Raw genomic sequence first — 21,752 nt, forward strand, 5'->3', positions numbered from 1 at the left:
GAAAGAGCAGCATTTAGGGGAAAAACATAACACAACTAAGGCTGGGAAAGAAATCTACCCTATGATTAGTTTATAGCATTATTGCAGTGCTTTAAAAAAGAAGTCGTTAAGCAAAGAAACCAAAGCTTTCTGAGGAAAACTCCCTTAGTATGTCATGAATTGGCAAATTTCCAAATAATGACTGAAGAATCAAACCTGCGCAGTTACTCATGCTATTGCCAAATTTAAGCCAGGGCAGGTGACTGAATTGCAGTACAATACTCTCCTTTATTGAAGTTGAACTTTGGCTGCCTTTGAGCCCACTATTTTGGCTAACCCACTTAGATGTCATGTCGAAGCCTGTGGCCATCCTGGACCTGTCCTGTGCAATGTGAGTTGCAGTCCTGCCACACCAGCCAGTGCATCAGTATTCTAAAGGACGGTGATCTCTTCTGAGATGTGTGCCCTTGGAGAGAGGTTTGCACAAATGATGTGAGGCACTTGCAGTGTCACCTCAGTTCTCTAAACCTCATAAGCGGTTCAGCACTGGATTAAAAGTGACCAGTGATCCTGTTTTGTGAAGAACACTCCTATGTACCCAGCACAGTGAATTTATACCGCTGACAACTTGTTTTTAAGAGAAAGGATTGTTCTCTGTCTGGTGACATGTTAAGGTAGGAAGCTCTGATTTGCCAAGCTAGCAGAAACTGGAGGAATTCCTCCATTTTGAACCATAAAACATAACAAATCCTAGAGAATGTGTCTATGGTGATCAGGTGAAGTTTTTTTCCAAGGAGAGCTTATGCTGGCTACCACTGTGTCGAGCAGTTTGTATGTAACTGAGAGGCTAGTGTTAAATGTCATATTGCTCAGGCACATGCCCTCTCCAAAAAATTAATTTATTCTGACAGAGCAGTAAATAACTCTTCTTCTTTTTCTCACTTACTTAGTTGGATTATAGCTACTCTGAGATATGAAAATATTTTTAGAATCTGTCTGTTAAGATTTTCCAGGAAACGATGAACCTGTCATTTAAACCTGCAGTGCAATACATCCGTACACAGAAACCAAGACAGACTGCTTGCGTTTATGCAGAAACAGCAGGAGGCAAGAGAGGCGACATTCAGGAAAATTGCAATCCAACCACTTCAGATACTGCAAATCCGGAAAAGTTCAAATTTTAAAGGAACTGGACTCTTGAATGCAGGTTGTTTCACACATTGTAGCATGAGCAGTTCAAGAACGCAAGAGCAAAATGTACTGATTTGAACTTCACTATTTTACACTAGTTCAAATTTTTCTCCACTTCGCAGGCTAATGCATGATAACTTTTTCTGCTTTTGGAGTGATTAGTAGGAATGATTCCATTAATCATATGATTAGCCATAAATAAGCAATGTGGCCTCCCCTGCTTCCAAGAGGCAGCAAGTGCCTGTAACAACCAGCATGAGCATACCCAAGTCTCCACCTCTAGATTACAAGAGCCAGTGTTGGCCTCAGGTTGGTAACAGCCAAGCACCAGCCTGCAAGACCTTACCTGCTATAGCTGGTGAAAGGATGAATTTTCCTTGTGGGTAAGTCTCTGTGTCCCAGACACTACCACTTGAGTGGAGAGCAATGGGATAAAAGTCGGCAGGATATTTGCACAGCACTGGACATCCACCAGTTTTTCATTCCGTACACTGTCTTACACTGTTAGGATTACCAAATTGGAGGTTTTTCTCTTCTGTCTGCCTGTGCCATTGTAAGTGCTTTCCTTTTCTGAAACTGCAAGTGTCCTTTTGGTGGCTTCTAAGAAGAAGATTAGGAAAAAATCTGAAACCACCTTCTGCACCTGGACTTGGATGGGAAATAGATATCCACTTGTGGGCCACATCGGCAATGTTGGTCTGCAGCCATTTCAAATCTCAACACAGCAACCCTCTCCTGTTCTCCCCAGCAGCATGTGTGTCTGCCTGCACAAACTGTCCTCGTCAAGCAGCGTGCTGCCTGTAACCTCAGGATTTATGCTGCATCACATCTTTCATCTCCTCCCTCCACCACGCTCTGTTCCCTGGCATGTGCTCCTGACATGGTATTCCGGGGATGGGAGCCGCTCGCAGACTACAGGGAACTGAGGAAGACACCAGGAGTTACTTTGCATCCAATCACAAAAGAACAGTTTTGCAAACTTGCTGTTTTCAAGCTGTCTGCTACAAATCAGCAAAGATCAACCAAACCACTGTATTTCAGATATTGTCACCGAACCCCAGGAAACAAACACTAGTCTTTTGCAACACCATAACTGTGCATGAAGACTTCCTCCTCTAAGAGAATTACTTGTTCTGGGAACCACATGGTAAGGCATGAAAGAGTTTTGACAGTTTATTCATCAGTTCTACTAACAAAACAATATAACATTTCACCAAAAGGCAATATTTATTTCTCTTAAAATATGCTTTTCTTCACTGAATCTCTCAGGTTAAACAAATACATTTTATTGCCACACATAAGCCGCCAGATACCTGAAATTCTGTCAGAACAGTTACAAGTCCAAATATTAAGACACACTATTCACTATTTAGAAAAGAAAAAAAGAAGTGTTAAATTTATGACAGGAACTAGAAATCTAATAACCAGTAAAACCACATTACAGAAAGGTGTAAACTAGAGGCAACACACAGCATGTAGCTCAGGGAATGAATGAAAAATACAAACAAGTGTGTTGAGAGCTGTGAAATTTAAAAATGATGCAATATGCGTATTTCATACTCAAGCTGTGGCATTCATGTGCTAATGGGCATTACCAGACCCTGATGACAACATTAGTCCTTCCTAAGAAAAATAAAGCAAGTTTGTAATTGTTTGATGAGGATTTGTTTGACTCTGAACAAATGATTTCCAACAGAAAATATCATTGTGGGGGAAGGAGGCTTCAGAAGACCTTCAAAATCATAGAATCATAAAGTCATTTTGGACGGAAAAGACCTTTACGATCATCAAGTCCAACCGTTGATCCAGCTGCCGAGACCACCTCTAAACCATGTCCCTAAGAACCTCATCTATGTGTCTTTTAAACCCCTCCAGGATTGGTGACTCCGCCACTTCACTGGGCAGCCTGTTCCAGTGCCTGGCAACCCTTTCCGTGAAGAGATTTTTCCTAATATCCAATCTAAACCTCCCCTGGCACAACTTGAGGCCATTTCCTCTTGTCCTGTCACTTGTGACTTGGGAGAAGAGACCAACACCCTCCATGCTACACCTTGCTTTTGTTTAATGTAGAGTTTGTTTTTCACAGCTTGTGGAAACTCTGTTTCAAAATGTATGAAGTACAAAGAAGGCAAGGACTGGGTTGCTCAAAGAAAGAAGGAACTATTTTTGAAAATCAGTTGACACAGGGACCAAACAGAAAGAAGGTGAGTCTGCTGGGTGAAGATTTGAAGCAACTTGGTACTTCTTGGCTGTGGTCGTGCACTAATGTCTTTGGTGTCCACTGTCAATTGGGGCAGCTTCTCTCCCACAGGCTTCTTTTTTTCTTTAGACATGAGCAATGGTATAAATCCACAGTCAGTGAAGCAAAGGTATTCAGGGCAAACCCAGACTGGGATAGTCATTTGGGTGACTTTGAACTTTCCCTCATTACCTGCAGGGAAGGTATGGAGAAGGTAGAGCTGGATTCGTCCCAGCAGGAGAAAGGATCTCTGGTCACCACAAAGGTGGTCAAACACCAGCACAGGGGCCCAGAGAGGCTGTGGGGTTTTCAGCCTTGCAAATATTTGAACTCAGCTGCCCAAGGCGTTGAGCAACCTGATGGCCCTCCTCTGAAAAGGAGATGAGACCACAGACCTCCAGAGATCCTCTCCAACCCGAATTGCTCTGTTAATTCTAGCTCTTACAGTCAATTAATTCATGCTTCCATCAAGCTGCAATGGAGTATAATTCTATCTTTGCTTTTTATCATAACATTCAGCTTTAAGCACGGGAACTTTGACTTAGCCACATTCAGCAAAACATCATGATCATTCAATAAAGGATATAAATAAATACCTCCTGTAGGAAGGTTCTGGTTTTGTTCCTCCTCCCCTGCTGTCTTGTAACACGGACAGAATCAGTCCACCAGGAATCACCTTCAATGGGTCCATAGAATAACAACTGTCTTTTTGAAGGTCTCTGCTCAGGTAAATGCTCTGTTGGCAGATTTTGAGAAGGAATGGTAATTTTTCCAAATATCTTCAGCTAACAAGCTGCTAGAACAGAATCAACATTGCTGAATAATTTGGTGCTGCTAAACTATTATACCACCCTCATCTATTATTTTCCCACTTGAAAAACAGTGTTCCTCCAGCTGAATAAGCCAAAACCAAACTACCTACGTATTTTTGTGCAAACAACAGGAGCTTTGGGCTACTCGGTTTTACATATACCACTACAATCATTAATACATTTCTTCTCCTGGATTTTTCCTGGACAGTAGTATCACTAAGAATGCATTTCTGTGAATGAAATCCTAAGACTACAGAACAAGAGACAAAACTGTGTGCTCAGTTATTGAGAATACATAGTCTGCTGTCATGCTAATCTGAGTCTCCAAAGTAGGCCAAAACATCCATTTGTCCTGAAAAACAGCTTCTATCCATCCTCCACGAGAACACTTTTGGACTGATATCTAGAACCAATATAAATCCTGAATCATCAGAAATTGCTGTATGCAGTCTTTGATGGCACTTGTACACCAATTCTCTCTTCTCAGAAGCGTGTTGCTTCATTAGCCTGACCTCAGGTCACAGCCCTGCCACGCGTTTGCCGTGTGACCTAGAGGATGAGTTTGCTTCCATTGCTGTCTCCATCCTCACTCTCCCAAGACTGAGACACACATTCCCCGACCTCATGGTTTTGGGGCAGGCTGCTAGCAACCAGCAAGCCACGTCTCTTCATCAGCTTTAGAGTTCTTCTGTAGACGCAGTCTACTTTATCCTGCATGGTGCAATTTGGGTGGTATGATGGTGTGTTTTAGGAGTGGTTTTGGTGGGACATAAATATTCCCGCTTCTCTGGTATGGCCTCCCAAAGGAACCTCTCTGCTTCCAATCTTGACTTAGAATCTTTTGTCTCCTTTGACTCCTTAATTGCCCTCAACAAAAGTAATGTGAACCTTTCACTATACAGCTAATGGCATCTGAGAAAGAAAAAGTAAGGCTTCACTATAAATTAGTACTTCACAAAAGAAAGTCAAGGCCTTCTTTGGAAAAAATAATGAATTCACAGCTTCTCACAGCCTGTCTGCCTTTTGCTAGTAGTTTTCAAGATCATTCAAGAGTTTTGCAGTGAAGCATTTCATTTTCTCTTGATGTTTTGAAGAATGAAGCAACATGTATGCAGAAAATACCACTGGCGTACAAAAGCTGTTGAATAAAGTGAGATTGCTCCTGGGTTTAGAAAAATGTCAGGCTCTCAGTCAATACCAACAGATGCTGCAGCATCAGTTATGTTCTCCAAGTTGTCGTGATAGCCGAAGAGAAGACAGCCAAACAAAACACCAGGAGAGGAGTCACAGAACTTTCCTCCACCTACTGACTCCTGTCCTGTTGACAATGAGACAGGCAACCCACAAAGAAAAAGCTGCAGTAAAACAGAGTTTGAAATGACACTGTAATTGCTTTACATTACGCAATTAAAAATGAGGAACACCCAGAGTTTTTGACAGAATTATTTTTTTGGTTGCTGAAAACCAACCATTAATATTTCCACAAACTTCTGGGTAGAGAAAATGGTGTTTGGTGGCTATTTAGGAACATTGCCTATGGACAGCAAGGTTACCATACAACACTGAGAACAGTTGTAGGCACTGCAAATTTTTGGACAACAGCATAAGATCCTAAGGGCTTCAAAATTCTGCTCAGTCCCACAGTTTCAAACCTTCGGAGTCTGATCCAATCCTTGCTGACATCCCGAGGAAAATCGCCGTGGGCAGTCTCTACGTGTATTGTGTTTCACCTGGCACATTCCTGCACTGATGAGAATAATGAGATGGGGGGAATCCTATCTCCTTTCTGTAAATGAGGAAAGACTCCCAGAGAGTCGCAGATCATTTTCCCAAGAGGCAGGGCAGCAAACAAATACCTGTTCTTGGTTTCCTGATAGCTTCTTCATCAGTCTGCAAGAGGTGCAAGGAGGAGTTACATGTTTAGGGCCCATCAGTTCCAAAAGCACATCTGAGGAGTGAGCCTGGCTGCTGTTTCATTTCCAACCTTAGCAGAAGCTTGGCATTTTGCTGAGGTCAGCAAATGGACTTCAAGGAAAAGATTTCTCTTGTGCCTCCTGGATGGGAGGACAGTGGTCATACATTAACGTACAGGATTTTAGAGAAAACCACATATTAGACACGGAAAAAGCCTTATATATATATATATATATATATATATATACGTATGAGGGCGGCTGGGCTGCTGTATTAATTTCACTAATGGTAATAATTTCTGCAGGCTCCACCAGAAACTTATCATCTGAGGAGGCAAAAAAAAACCCAATCTACTTCTAGGTGCCTTACTGTATATTTGCTTAAAATGTGTTTGCTTCAAAAGAGTTCCTTCAGCTAATAACTCCAGATGGAAAGGCAATTTTCCCTTCATCATGGTTCACTGCCCTTTTTTCATCTGCCTATAATACACAGCTTCTAGCTATTATCTCCTAGTAGACTTCCTTGCACTAGAGATCAGGTACATTTCCCTGGAAGAAAAGTTGTTTTCTATTATTCAGTTTTTTAATTCTTAGTAATGTTCTACTATGATGACATTAAGAGGAGCATTATTGCCCAGTTACGAGGTATTGCCACATTTCACTGCACTGTGACATTTCTACTGCTGTTGATTCACTTAGTGCCCTAATCATCACTATCTTTCCATGTAGATAACAATTTCACATTGGAAGATTTCTTTCTTCTTTGACATGAAAATACACTCCCACTTTTCCTAGTCCACACTGAAAGAGATTAACTTGGCCAATTTTCCTTTAGTTTGCCTCTATACAATTATGTCAGGCTTTGTGACTGGAGAGCTACACTATCACTGCCTTGCAGCTTGCACAGCTCCTCTAATACCCACCACAGAATAAGCAGAGTGAAGCTCTCCTGCCTCATCTGCAGTGGTACAAATACCAAAAAAGCAGAGAGCGATGGCAAATTGTGAACTCGGTTTCTTAGCAGCAGCTTGTGGTCCTCGCCTAACATCATTTGATTTTGGCAAGGTTCTTACAATATCAATTCTGATCTGAAATGGGAGTAACTGATTCCTCACAGGGGCTTCTCAGGAATGGAGATGAAGTTCAGAGCAGGGGCCTGGTTCGCCTCACCATTCCTCCAAAACAAGGAGAGAGAGACATGTGGCTGAGGCAGGCAGACCAAGTGCTCAGCACATGTGTGGCTCAACTGCTGGAGGGAATGTTTGAATCAACCCATGCTGTCTCAGCCATGGTGTTCCCACGACAGGAGATGGATGTTGCCACTGCTTTCTTGTTGTGATGTGGTGCCACCACAGACTGTGGTCTCCAGACCTTAGCAGATGGTGGCCTAAGACAAAACGTGATATACTGTACCATTGGATTTAAGGTGTTAAAAGGTCACACAGTCAGAAGAGAAGGTTGGGCACACCAATATGATTAAATGCACCATCAAGATTTAGTCAGTCTGCCAAGAAATTGAGGAATCTGGGGCACCTCCTGCAGCTGTGATCTGCATTGGGCTGGTTGCCACAGGTCCCCACAGCAATGGTGCCATGTATACCACAGCCTGGAAACCTCTGAGCTGCACTTGTACAAGTTTCTGATGAGGAAAAAGCATGTTGTCAGCAATATATGCCTGAGCTACGTCAAAATTTGCTAATTCAGATACCTGTGGCAACACAGATGCAACAGGAAGACAGCAGCAGATTAACACTGCACATATAAACCAAGCTGCTCACATGGATCTGATATTTCACAGTTACACTGCTACAAGAAGATGGCTCAGCCAACCTTAGCCTGTTCTGGCCATGTCTGCATGAGCTATGCCCACATCCCAACTGCAACAAAATCCTGTGCTGTATCCATGTATTCTTCTGTATTTTGGTGTACTGACACTTATATAGCTGGTTGCAAAGAGCACCAACTGAAAATTCTTGCAGATGCATGAGTTACACAGAACACAAATGCTTTCTGTAAAGTCTCATGCACAGTGGATCTTTGACTGGACACAGTTCAATATTGTGCGACGAGCACAAAACAGCTTGTGAAATATAAATCAGTATTTCCTCAGAATATTGGAGGTGCCTCAGAAGCACAAAAAGTGGAACAGAGATAAAAATGAAAGGTCAAGAAGAAATTGCAAACTTTTCACTTTCCAAGCAAAAACCTGATAGGTTCTGAAAATATAAAAGCCATCTGCCCAGATCCTGGAAACGTACATTTTAGTCACAGACAAGGAAATGAGCAATTTATTTTAAAGTCTGTATTTTTTCCACATTTAGGCTTCTCATGAGACTTTAGACACTGTTCACGAAATCTTTTGCTGTTCTGGAGATAACATCAAAAAAGCTTATATACTCCAAAATAAGTTTATGTTCACTAAACCAAGAGTCACCATCTTAAGTAAAATCTGCATGCATGAAAGAGAAATGTTTCTCATTTGCATGAAATTACCCATAAAAAGCCCAACATTATAACTCAGTGTAGGCTTGCTGAATTTTCAGTGTATCAGAATTAATGATATACTTCAGACCAATTTTACATGAGCCAGTAGCTTTTCTCCTTCACAGATATATTTAAACATTCAGGTGCACTAGAGAATTATATTATTAAATGTGCTGCAGAGTATATTATAAATGCACTGCTGCTGAAAGTTTGTTTGTTTTGCATAGCAATTCCCTTTCTGACTCTTGCTAATGATCATTGCTGTTATTTCAGTCTAAATCACTTAATTATCTGATTGAGGGGAGGGAGGGAAGGAAAAAGGAGCAGGGAAGAAGAAATGTCCCCAGGCTGAGCAATGCGTTTGGTCAACAGAGGATGGGGACTTCACAGAAGGCAGCTGCCTGTTCACGTCACTGCTCTGAGATGGTACCAATAACATCAGGAGGCTGCAAAAAGCCACAACCCTGCTGCTTAGTCTGTCTGTGCCAGCAGACCAGATTCCAAAAGATTCCTAAGCGCTGGTGTGACAAGGTCTCACATCCTACAGCAGCAGCTCTTCCCTGCCCTCACCTCCCATCAGCAGCCGAGGCAGCAAACTTGCTATCCCACGGGCTTCCCTCCCAACGCTCATCTCGTTCACTCCCGCGCTTGCAGACATTTTCCACCTTTGCTTTAGAAGTGTGACAAGTTGTAAACCGTTAACACCCATGCAGTACAGAGATGTTCAACCCATACTTAAAGAATAAAGGAGATAAACTGAGATTAAATTACTTGTTAAAAAGAACAAACAAACAAAAAACCCCATGAAACTTGCATCAACACAAATATAGAGGATTTCGACACTCTTGAACACTGTTCTACCACTGCATTTCTTCCTGTGGTGGCAGACTGCTGGGTGCTTACGTTTTAGCTTGTCCATTAAGTAGCATCAGCCTTTGCCATCACCAGGTGTCCTGCTGAAGCACACACTGCAATGAAGAACAGCCAACGATGTCCAGCCACACTCCGCTTACAGCAAGAAGGACACACGGGCCGTAATGTACGTCTTCACAGGAACAAAATACCGTGTTCTCCCTTGACTTGTGGCAGTCCTGCAGTCACTGCATCAAGACGTTGGGACAAGCATTGGCCAAGGATATTTTGCCCCTGGGGGCCATGCACCATTGGAAAGTAGATTCAACCACCACCGAGCGCTGTGGGGACAGGTGTGTCCTTCAGACATCCTCGGCACAGTGGTGACACAACAAAGCTGTTGCTACCACTAAAGCTGTGCTTTACCCTCTATCCTCTCACACAAAACTCTCTCAGACCTTGGGCACTTGGGTTCCCCTCAAGGAGGAGGGGGACACGACCATCTCCCACACAGCTAATGGCAGCCTGCCCATGAGCACTTGGGAGAGGCGCAGGGGACTGTAGTCACACCTGTGCGGTTGTAGTTGTCTCCCAGGAATAACCCATGAAAGAAGAGCAAGAAGGTGTTTAAAAAGCTACCACAGTTGTGAAATAGCTGACAGGGGCCATGACAGCATTACTGCGCCATGGACGCTGGCTTCTGCAGGGCCGGCAAGACGTGCGGCTCAGTGTTTCTCAGACACTCCTTTGCCAGTCTCTTCACCCACTCAGGCAGGAGGCGGCTCAGCAGTAGGACTCATCGCTTCCGACACAGCTTGGCCAAGCTGGGCACTTCAAAGCATCCACACTGGAAGTGCTGCTCATCCTGGGCTTCCCAAACTGCGAGGTACCAGTGTTCACAGCTTCTGGGAAATGGGGGCGAAAGATGTGTTTCCACAGAAACAAACCAGGCTAGTCCAGAAACATCAATAAACCTGTAAAATACTTGAGATTTATTGTGATAGAACTGTGTAGAATAATCCTAGTTATTTTAAAGATGTTTACTTCAGTGCTCCTCGTAGCTCTCCCTCCCCTCCCGGGATACACAATGAGCCACAATTTTCCACGCTCTTCTTGGTGATAAGGCCTTCAGCTAAATATATAGACCTAAGTATACACAAATGGACAACTGTTCAAAGAAGACTGAGGTGATACAGAGTATTTTTGTTTTGGCATTGGACAACAGAAAAATATTCTGCCAGGAAAAGCCATGCATGGGAGGAACTAACATCTAAAGAACACCGAGGCCACATAAATAGATTTTATGGCCAGTAAAGTGCTATGATCACAGACAAGGAGAAGAGCAGGCTCTCCTGCCGCCTGCAAAAGTGGCATCTGTTCTGTTTCAGAAGGCAACAGTGGTGAGAAGGATGGAAAAATGAAGAGAGAGTTTGGATGCCTTCCCCAGCCTGTGAACTCAGTAAAGTCTGTTCATTGGTAACTCAGTCCTATCAGACCCAGGATAGCACTTTGTGAGCTATTAATAATGCACAGAAGATGACAAGATTCTAAAAGACAGTTTCAGTTTGTGGAAAACTACAGTGCAACAACGAAATCCAAAATGTATGTAGACATTAGAATGCATTTGGTGTGGTACCTGTTAGAAGGTAATAGCTCTGAAGTTTCTTCAAGATGTCATGTTTAGGGTTCCAGCTCTGGAACTTGAGAATACCAGCATGCCACATGAGCATCAAAACTAGCAGGAGCTGCCCATTCAAGACAGGTTCGTATAGGTCTTTCACAACATTATGCCTGAAACTCTGATGGAGTGGCTTCATGAGGTGGTAACATCTAATCAGCACTTGCTAGATGTTATGGGCATAAAATGCAATATGTCTCTGTAACAGAGGTCTGATGGACTGTTCCCAGGCTGAGCATTATTAGTCCTTCTCCAGCTACTGCTGACCAGCAGAAATTAATAAGAATTGTCCTCCTGATAGATATTTTCACCTTCCAGTGGATTTGACAGATTAGAGAAGCCAGGTCCTGCATTCACTTTAGAAAGACAGATTAAATTAAAACACTGGAGGAAAATCATGACGAAGAACAAACAGAATCACAGAATCACAGAAAGGCTGGGGTTGGAAGGGATCTCTGGAGATCATCCAGTCCAACCCACCTGCTAAAGCAGGTTCACCAAAGCAGATCACACAGGAATGTGTCCTGTTGTGTTTGAATGTCTCCAGGGGAGACTCCACAACCTCCCTGGGCACCCTCTTCCAGTGCTCTGGCACCCTCAAAGTAGTTTTTCCTACACTAATGCAGATCCCTAAGCCTTGTCTGGGCATTTAAATATTTCCTCCTGCTGCTACCTAGGTCCATCAAAAAATAAGAAAAAAATGCTCATTTTAACAAGAATATACTAACAAGGCTCTATGGAGCACCTCATCCCTCATTCATATGCCAGCCACAACCACCTGTATGAAGAATGTTCTCCAAACAATCTGGTTAAAGTCTGCTTTTAATTATCCAGTAATTTCTTTTGCAACGTAGCAGGCTGTGTTCTGTTGAACAGCTGATTTTTGCTCTGCAGTAATTTGTTTTTATGATAAAAGACCTTCAAGATCAATAAAGATGGGCAAAAAAAATGTTAAAATGGTTTAGACTATGAATTTTAAAATAAAATGGATAAGTAAACAACACATTTCTCACAGCTTTGTCTTAGTAGTGTGTAGACACAATTTTTGTCTTGACACTTGCAGGCTGACAGCATCTGTGCCATGTTTTCCTCTGCAAGTAGCAAGAGGGAATGTTGGAATTACTATTTGTTTAGGTCTTTTTTTAAGCAAGCTTTATATAGTACATATCCAACAGGCATGCACAAACTAAAATCTATAAAATCCCTGTTTTTCATCTTCTTTTCCAAGGCAAATCCTGAATGTGTTCCAGATTTGTCATCATTTAAGATCAGGAGACCAGAACACTGCCTGACGCTGCTCTATTTGTCAGTAGCAAAGATAGCCAGTTTTAACCAGAGGCAAAATAAGAATGTTTTAGAGATGGGCTTTACTTGTGCACCAGGCTGATAAGTATCAGATTGGCTGTCAAATAATTTAGCATTTTGTTTGCCAACATCTTGCACTATAGGTTGCTCATTTATTGCCTCTCTGTTGTTTTCCCAGGCTTTGGGAATATCAAGGACAGCTGGCTTCCTCCCCACCCATACTGCTAGTGTGTCTGGGTGTGAATGGCCTTCTCTAGTTTTATAGAAGTTATCCCAACTTTAACCTTCATGGCGAAAGCAGACTGTTCTACAGCTGTCTGTCAGTGCAAGATGCATTCTGCTCCTTACTCTGGAAGGTGTGGGAGTTTCCAGATATCATATTGCTGGGGATTTTACGTGTAAAGAACACATCTCCTTAAAGACCCATTCAACAAATACATCAGTGGCATTTCCATTTTAATCCTACCTGCTTTGTAGTTGCTTTGCTTGGTTGGTTTGGTTTGACTTTTCTATCTGACATGATTTACACCCAGATTCTGATGTCCTGGCTCTGGCTCTCCAGATATAGACTTCATGCATAGGTTTGTGCCATTCCTTGCAATAACAGAAATCAAGATTTCACATGGTGGTTCTTACTAGTTAAGGACAGTCTCAGCCTAACTCCTCTAAGTAATCCTATGCAACTGCTCATGTTGACACCCTTGATATGAACAACACTAAGACTGTGCTTTACTTCCAGATAAAAGAAAATGTTTGTGATTCCTTACTTTCTTCTACAAAAATAGCAAATAATTCAACACAGAACAATTCATTTTGCTTCTTTCAATTGCCTTTGCCTGGTGAAAACATGGAAGACTCCTGGAGACCAGAAAGAAGAAGCTGAGAGCAACAAAAATTTCAATACACAATTAGAGCTCCTACTATAAATATGTCCATCTACCTCCTATGCTCCCACTCTACCTGCCCTAGCTAGATTTCCTATAGAAATAAGAACTGTAGATGGCTACTTGTCCACCTCTCCATCCATTGTCATTTTCAGCTTGACAGGAGAGACAAAAAGGTGATTAGCGATTAGTAGCTGGCTGTGCAGAAGTGAGGAAACACATAGCCCCTGCTAAAAGGACATTTACCACAGGAAGAACGTGATAAAGCAAGATGCAGGTGATGATAAGATTTTACAAACACTCTTAATCACAAACAAATCTTTTGCCACTACTTACGTCATCCTCCATCTCTACCTACGTCCATGAGATTGGAGAGGAACACTATGGAAAGCAAGTGTTATTAATTCCACTGTTTGCTGAAGTGTTAACTTGTTTGCAGCACACTGTGCCTGTCTTAGACAGCAAGCTCCTGGGGACAAGCCCCCACTTTGTTTTCTTGCACAAGAATAAGCATCATACAAAACCTCTGGCTAATGGTCTCTCTCTGGGAGGTCTGGCATGCAACTTAAACAACCCTTGTTTGTTTTGATATGGCAAAATCAAGCTCCTCCTTAGGCTTCAAATGAAGTAGCAGTAGCACAGCATACAGCCTCCTCCTGCAGGTGCTAAAGCACAGTGTAACTACAGCAGAAAGAAGGTTTTCCTTTCAGGCCTGTATATCTTTCCAAACAATGTGATGACCACAAAAAGCTGCAGAAACTGATGTAAACTTAATGCCTAGCCAAGGGATTACCTGGTTCATAAGCCATTTCCTGTGTGTCATGCTAATTCAAGCACTAAAAAAGCATCCTGCAAATTGATGCATGTACAATATATGGTCTCTTAATTGGCTGTTGAGGGTAGAAGAATACTGATTAAGAAACAGGAAAACAATTTGTCACTACTATGAGCATCTTCAAGCTTCAGGCATCTCCAGTGTGGACTCTAACCATACATTTATTTACAGCCTATTATGGCAAACTTCCACAAGCAGGGTCCAGAAATAAAAATAAAATAATAGATAAAATAAAATAAAATAAAATAAAATAAAATAAAATAAAATAAAATAAAATAAAATAAAATAAAATAAAATATCCACCACATCTTGTAAAGCAGCTTTTGTGCCAACACTGACAAGTTGCTTAGCATTTTCCACTGCTAAGGTTAAGTGCTGGGGCATGTCAGAGAAGACAAAAAAACATTCTGTGGAGGCAGAACACCAGGCTGCTTTGTTTTTCTAATTTTAAGACTCAGAGAGAGAGTCTCAGAGTACAAAACACTACTTCAGGTGACCACATAGCCTTAAGATACCAAATCTGGAAAGAGAAACCTTCAGTGGCTGCATCCAGGGAAATTAATTCAGATCTGTAGCCAGAATTCCCCGTGGCCTTGCTGCTTGTGATCTTGTACCAGTGCTGCTACACGCTGTCCCATCAGAACGGCAAACATCTCCTTCACCTGCTTTTTACAAACATAAACTATGACCAAATTGAAAAGGCAGTGGTCAGTTAGGGCTGCTCCTTGAAGTGTGTTGCACACCTGTTCCCAAGCAGTAATAAAGTGTACAAATGTCAACAGGAACAAAGGAGAACACTGATGTAAGCCTACATCAGTGGACACTTCTCTGGCAAATCTTTTAGTGTATTTCTATCTCTGTCATCCTGTCAGTTGCATAACTATATTCTCACAATAATTAAAATAAGATTCTAGCTTTGCAATCTCCAGGTTGCATCACACAATATTTTATTCATTTTTACCAGACTGTTCAAGGGTACAGATCAAACGATCAAAAGCTGCAAAAATGCAGCTTGTGGTCAAGTAATCAGATCAGTGCAAGTGAGACAAACTTGTCACTTATCAGAGGAGCAAAATGCAGCCTGATTTTCCAGACCTTATTGTAAGAAGTAATTGTTATTCTAGCATTTAATTCGAAAACAGTTGCCTTTTCTGGCGGCTAATCCCTGGCAGATGGAGACACAAGTTTGCTGCTTAGTGCATTAGTGATTCTTCATTGTGTTGGTTGTGTGAAATTACCAAATGCAGAGCAAATGCACAACACATCAGTAGGACAGAACCAATGAATAACAAAGCAGTCAGATAATGCCTCACAGACACCATTTTCTTTCACCCTACACATTACTGTTAGAGCTTCTGCCTCAGACTTGCCATCACTGACCACAGCAAGACTTTCTCACTGCCTCCCTCTCATGGGATCAGATATTTTCCTGAATATTGCAGAACATGATGGCTGTCAGACCTTTCCCTTTTTGAAAAAAGCAGGTCAATTGACGAGTAAGTTTAAAAGTTGTTAACTCTCAATCTCTCTTCAGAGCTGATTAGCCAGTTTGTGCACCTGAAGAAACCCTCTTATCTTAAGAAACAGGGCCAAAGTTCTTATTTAATGGTTTGGAGAGGGCTGTTTTTTGGTTTTTTTTTTTTCAGAAAGTTCCAGACCAGGAAAACTTGTCTTCTTTAGGTTCATAAATTGCTCCCATGACAAAGTGGATCTTTGAAACCAGGCATGCCTGTTGGTGATGTCTGCTGGTAAGCAGCACCCAGTCCTGCAGGGTCAGGGAACTGGATAAGCCAGCCCTGCAGGGACATCCCAGTCTGCTCCACAGCTAGGTGTGCTCTTGCCTTTGGCATAGCATACAGACAAAGCACTAAGAATCAAATAAATCTGTGTTGCATTCCTCTGTGTGTCCCCCAGAGCTCCACAAATTCATATTTAAGTGATGTTTTCCTTGAGATTACTCTAGACTTGTGAGTTTAAGCAGATCACGCAAGAAAATTAGTACATCTGTAGATAAAACTCTGTAAAAGAAACCCTGAAAACAGTGCTGATAAATGAGCTCATAAAAACAAAAGGAGCATAAAAGTCCTTGTGTTGTTACTAGAAAGTATTCTTGAGTTTCACAAGGCAGTAAATATCAGAATAGGTCTGAACATGGTTTTTTTCACTGGTCACAGACAAGCAGTAGGAAGACACAGCCAGGAACAACTCTGCTCTCCCTGTACAACTGCAATCACCTCCATCAGGACACATTATGCTTTAAGGAAACCATGTTGTATCTGAAGTGTGAAAATGTATATGCTGGAGAGAGGCAGCAGTTCCCTTCACAATCCAGCCATCCTGTTAGTGGTCGAATGAGTAGGTCTGCTTGGCACCATGACTCAGGCCAATAATTATTGATTTCTTGTCATTCTGCTATTGATGGTGTTGTTGTGTCAGGCTATGCTGAGGGGGAGCTTCTAGTATGTTTCAGTTGGACAGTCTGGGCTCTTTTCATGTTTTAATAAATTCTACCAGCCCTTTGGATGCACAGACGATTTTTCATAAAACTTCACTCAATAACAGAAAGCTTGACCAGGAAAGTCCTGCCATGCTGGGCAGGATGTGTGTGTGTGCCACAGCTGTTCTTGGAAGCAGAAGCACAGGGAAATGAAGCTTCAAAAATCCACATGCTCACTCCTCTGGACCTCTGACAGAGCTGTGGAAAGAAGAACGTTTTTGAAGTTCATGGCCATCTGCCAACAGTAGATGATCAGATGAGTCTATTAGCAGGAGTACATAGAGCTTGGAAACAAGACCACCAGACACTGGCTAGGACGAAAGGAAGTGGCCTCAAGTTGCACCATGTTTAGAAGTTTAGATTAGATATTAGGAGAAATTTCTTCACAGGGTTGTTGGGCATTGGTACAGGCTGCCCAGGTAAGTGGTGGAGTCACCATCCCTGGAGATGTTTAAAAGACGTGTAGATGAGGTTCTTAGGGACATAGTTTAGAGGTAGACTTGGCAGTGTTAGGTTAATGGTTGGACTCAATGATCTTGACAGTCTTTTCCAACGAAAATTATCCCACGACTGTATGGGTCCTCTCCGGTTTAGACTGTCATTGCATTCTGCCATAAGGTGACAGTCCTCCTACCTACAGCAAGAAAAGAGAAGTATCACACCCTGTACATTGCAACATCAGCTCCAAAGTGAAGCAAGGGTCCAACCTTGGGCTAAACAACAAGCTGTGCTTCAGCAGGGGTGGTACCTGCTGAGGAAGGGCTCACCTCTACCTATCTCTGCTCCACCAGGCACCATGGAAGCACATCCTCCATGAGGAAGAAGGGTTATAGTTGTAGGTGACTCTCTTCTGAGAGGTACAGAGGGTCCAATATGTTGGACAGACCCTTCTCTTATGGAAGCTTGCTGCCTTCCTGGGACCCAGGTTAAGGGTATCACTAGGAAGCTTCCTAGCCTGGTTCAGACCTTGGACTACAACCTGTTATTGGTCTTCCATGTGGGTGGCAATGAAGTTGTGACCTGTGGTCCAAGGGTTATCAAAAGAAACTTCAAGGCCTTGGTTCAGTTGGTAAGGGAATCAGAAGCAGGGCTGATTTTCTCCTCTCTTGTTCCAGTTGTGGGCAGTAACATTAGAAAACACAGACGGATGCAGTCTATTAACACATGGCTCCATGTTAGGTGTCACTGCCACAGTTTTGGGGTTTTTGACAAAGGGATGGCCTACACAGCACCAGGTTTGCTGGCACTGGATGGAGTTCACCTTTCCCAAAGGGGAAAGAGGTTCTATGCACATGAGCTAGCAGGGCTCATCAACAGAGCTTTAAACTTGACATGATGAGAGAGGGGAATGATATCATGCTCATGCATGACAAGCTGTGGACACCAAGGACAGAGGGTTGAGGTGCTAGCAAGGACCTTGAGCTGGTGACCCCGAGATGTGTTGACCTCACTGGAGCACACTTGAAGCCTTATGGAAACATGTCAGAGTCTCCTGAGGTAACAGAGGCCAACAGGAAAACACCAGTGAAATACTTCAAAGGAATTAAGGGGTGTTCCTCTGAGAAGATGATGTGGCCAACACCCTGGCTGAAATGCCTCTACACCAATGCACGCAGCATGGGCAACAAACAGGAGAAATTGGAAGCCACCGTGCTGGTAGAAGGCTACAACCTAGTGGCCATTACTGAAACGTGGTGGGACGGATCTCATGTCTGGACTGCGGTGATCAATGGCTACAGGCTGTTCAGAAGGGACAGGAAAGGAAGGAGGTGCAGAGGGGTTGTCTTCTGCATAAAGAGATGGATAGACTGTGAAGAGCTGTCTCTGAAGAACAGACAGGAGCAGATTGAAAGCTTATGAGTAAGAATCAGAGACTGAGATAACAAAGGAAACCTCATGCCTCATGTCTACTACAGATCACACCATCAAGGGAGACTATTGATGAAGCTTCTTACTCCAGGAGGCATCACACTCGCAGCTACAGGAGGCATCACACTTGCAGGCTCTTGTCCTGCTGGGGGACCTCAACCACCCTGACATCTGCTGGAAAAGTACCACAGAGAGCTGTAAACAATCCAGGAGACTCCTGGAGTGCATTGAAGATTACTTCCTAAGCCAGGTAATGGACAGCCCTACCAGGATGGGTGCAATACTGGACCTGATGGTCACCAAGGCAAGTGAGCTAATTGGTGACATAAAAATTAGAGGCAGCCTGGGCTGCAGTGATCAGGCGACTGTGGAGTTCGTAGTCCTGAGGGATGTGGGATAGGCGAAGAGTAAAGTCAGAACCCTGGATTTTAGGAAAGCCAAGTTCCAGCTCTGCAAGGCGTTAGTCAGCAGAATCCCCTGGGAAACTGCCCTGAGGGACAAGGGAGCAGAACAGAGCTGGCAGATCTGTAAGGAGGCATTCCACAGAGCTCAAGAGCTCATGATCCCCCGGTGTAAGAAATCAGGTGAGGAGGATAAGAGGCCGGCATGGCTGAGTCAAGAACTGCTGGTCAGGCTGAAGGGCAAGGGGGAAATGTACAGACGGTGGAAGCAGAGACAGGTGTGCTGGGAAGAGTACGGGGACACTGCCCAGTTGTGCAGACATGGGTCAGGAAGGCCAAGGGACAGCTGGAGTTGAACTTGGCAAAGGACACAAAGAATAACAAGAAAAGCTTCTACAGCTGTGTCATCCAGAAAGGGAAGGCCAAAGGAAGTGTATCCCCCAATGAACAAGACTGGCAAACTGGTAACAATGGACAAGGAGAAGGCTGAGGTACGCAGCAACTCCTTTGCCTCAGTCTTCACTGGCAAGATCTCTTCTCACACCTCTTGAGTGGATGAGCTCCAACACAGGGCCTGGGGAGCAAAGCAAAAACCAGGTTTGTGACCACTTACAGAACCTGTACACACAGAAGCCCATGGGACCTGATCAGATGCATCCCAGAGTCCTGAGGGACTTGGCTGAGGTGAACCCATAATCTGGCTTGTCTGCAGGAGTGGTTTTAGACACTGATAATTTGATAATTTTGCTGGTTCTATATCTTCACTGCTGCCATTCCCCAAAATCTGCCACAGAGCTATTCTGTTGACTTTCTTTCAGTCTTATTTTTAAGTCCTAACAGTATAGTTAGGGTGCTACCTTAGGTCTGGAGAAAGGAAGAGGCAGGCCAACAGGGTAAAGGAGAAAAGGTGCAAGTACAGCTCAGAAAGCCATAAATTCCTCAGGCAGGATCTGCACATACTGTGCCGGAATGTTTTGTAACCTGGTCCTGGGCAGTTCTTCCACACATTGGTGGGTTGTTGGCTTAATGCTGATTTTCACCACAGTTTTATCTTCACTCATGAGGTTACCATGGAAACTTCTATGTCTGGGAAGACTCAGCTGTAGGACTGGAGAATACATAAATCAGTAAGCAGAGAAGTAAGTCAGAAACAGTCAAAGGATTCAAATGTGCACATTTTCGTCAAAGCTGTAACTGAATGCATTATGGAAGGCAAGAAAGGTGCTTTATCCTCACAGAAGCCTTAAGTTCTAGAAGCAGGGCACAGGATACTTAACAGGATGCTGAATTAAAACGTAAAGAGCACAAGGAAGATGTAACCATCTTGCTTGAAAACATTTGATTATTAACAACATCTTAGAGTCTGATAAACATCCAGCTGCCTCCTACTTGTCCCAGGCAATACTTTTGGCTTTCCTAGCCTTGAGACAGCAACCAAATTCACTCCTTTCCTAGTGGCATAAATCAGTTTTAACCAGTATCTTATGAAGGAATTAGTCTCCTCTATCTTCATTCTTCCCACATTGATCTCTTCCCCACTTCTTCCTGCTCTACTTCATGCAGTTCAATAAATCAGAATTTGATTTGCTGGCTTGATCCAATATATGCACTTAGGGATGCACTATTTGGTAGCATATTTTTTTTCTAAAATTGAGACACACACTACACACAAGGGGATTCTGCCTTCGTCAACTGAACAACTGTCAGATACGAGCAGCAGCACAGAGTAGTTCCTACTCCATGGGTCACAGACAAAAGACTGGGGAATGAGGTGGTGCAAAGGTAAACTTAGTTGTTTCCTTCCCTCAGTTGTTTAGCAGTACACTTAACAGCAAAACATTTTAGTGTCTCCTTTTAATAAATATGGTGAAATACTTTACATGGCCAACTTCATTAAGTCAGTGATGTTCCTAAAAGAATTAAGCTACATAAAGAATTAAGATATTTGCTTAGGAAAGCACCTTCTTCTCCTCTCTCTCTTCTGCATGTCTGACTTTCACCTCCAGTGTCTATGGCAGCCTATTTGCTGGCTGGTAGTTGCGTGTTCACAGCATCAGCTGTATTAAGTAAATCTTGGGAGCAAAAATAAGGACTGTGATCCTTCTTTCCTGAGAATTCAAAACTGCTAAATTAATTTACTTCACTTCTCCATGACCTTCCAGGGGCACAGTTGTGGTTTAATGCTCCCTACTTAAAACACGCAATTCTTTCATCAAGGGAAGTCACTATACAACCTTACTTTCAATGATGTCTCAGGAGACTGGAGGTTAAAATCATGCCTTTGACATGACGCTTTGTAGGACATAGCAGACACAGCTTGTGCTTAGACAAACAAAAGGCAATTATTTCTATTACTGACTGGGCCCTTTGACTACTTTATTGCATAACAAATTGTTACTATTAGTTTATCAACTGTCGTAAATCCTTTCCTGTGGTGACATCTTATTTTCAACTACTGTCCTTCTGAAAAGAGAGTCTCTGTCTTTGCAAAATTTTCTTTTCATGCTCAGAGTTGCTCATGGTGTCAAAGTCTCATGGAAGGACTGGAGTTTTCATTTGTCAGGTATTTGCACAGCAAAGCTCCTGTTTGACTTAACGCGTAAGGGAGTGAGAAGCAGAAATTTCCACAGAAGACAAAAAGAAAATAATACTTGGTAACGTGAGAAAGGCAGCTCACAGGGATTCACATAACCAGAAAAGTTAATTTGCAGCAAATCACTGCATAAGAAGAGACGCGAGACTAGGGCTGCTTCAGACATGGGGTGCCTGCACTTCCCCAGTCTAATATGTGGCATTTCAGTCATTCCTTGTTC

This window comes from Columba livia, chromosome Z, assembly GCF_036013475.1.
Source record: "Columba livia isolate bColLiv1 breed racing homer chromosome Z, bColLiv1.pat.W.v2, whole genome shotgun sequence".
In the NCBI taxonomy this organism is placed as follows: domain Eukaryota; kingdom Metazoa; phylum Chordata; class Aves; order Columbiformes; family Columbidae; genus Columba; species Columba livia.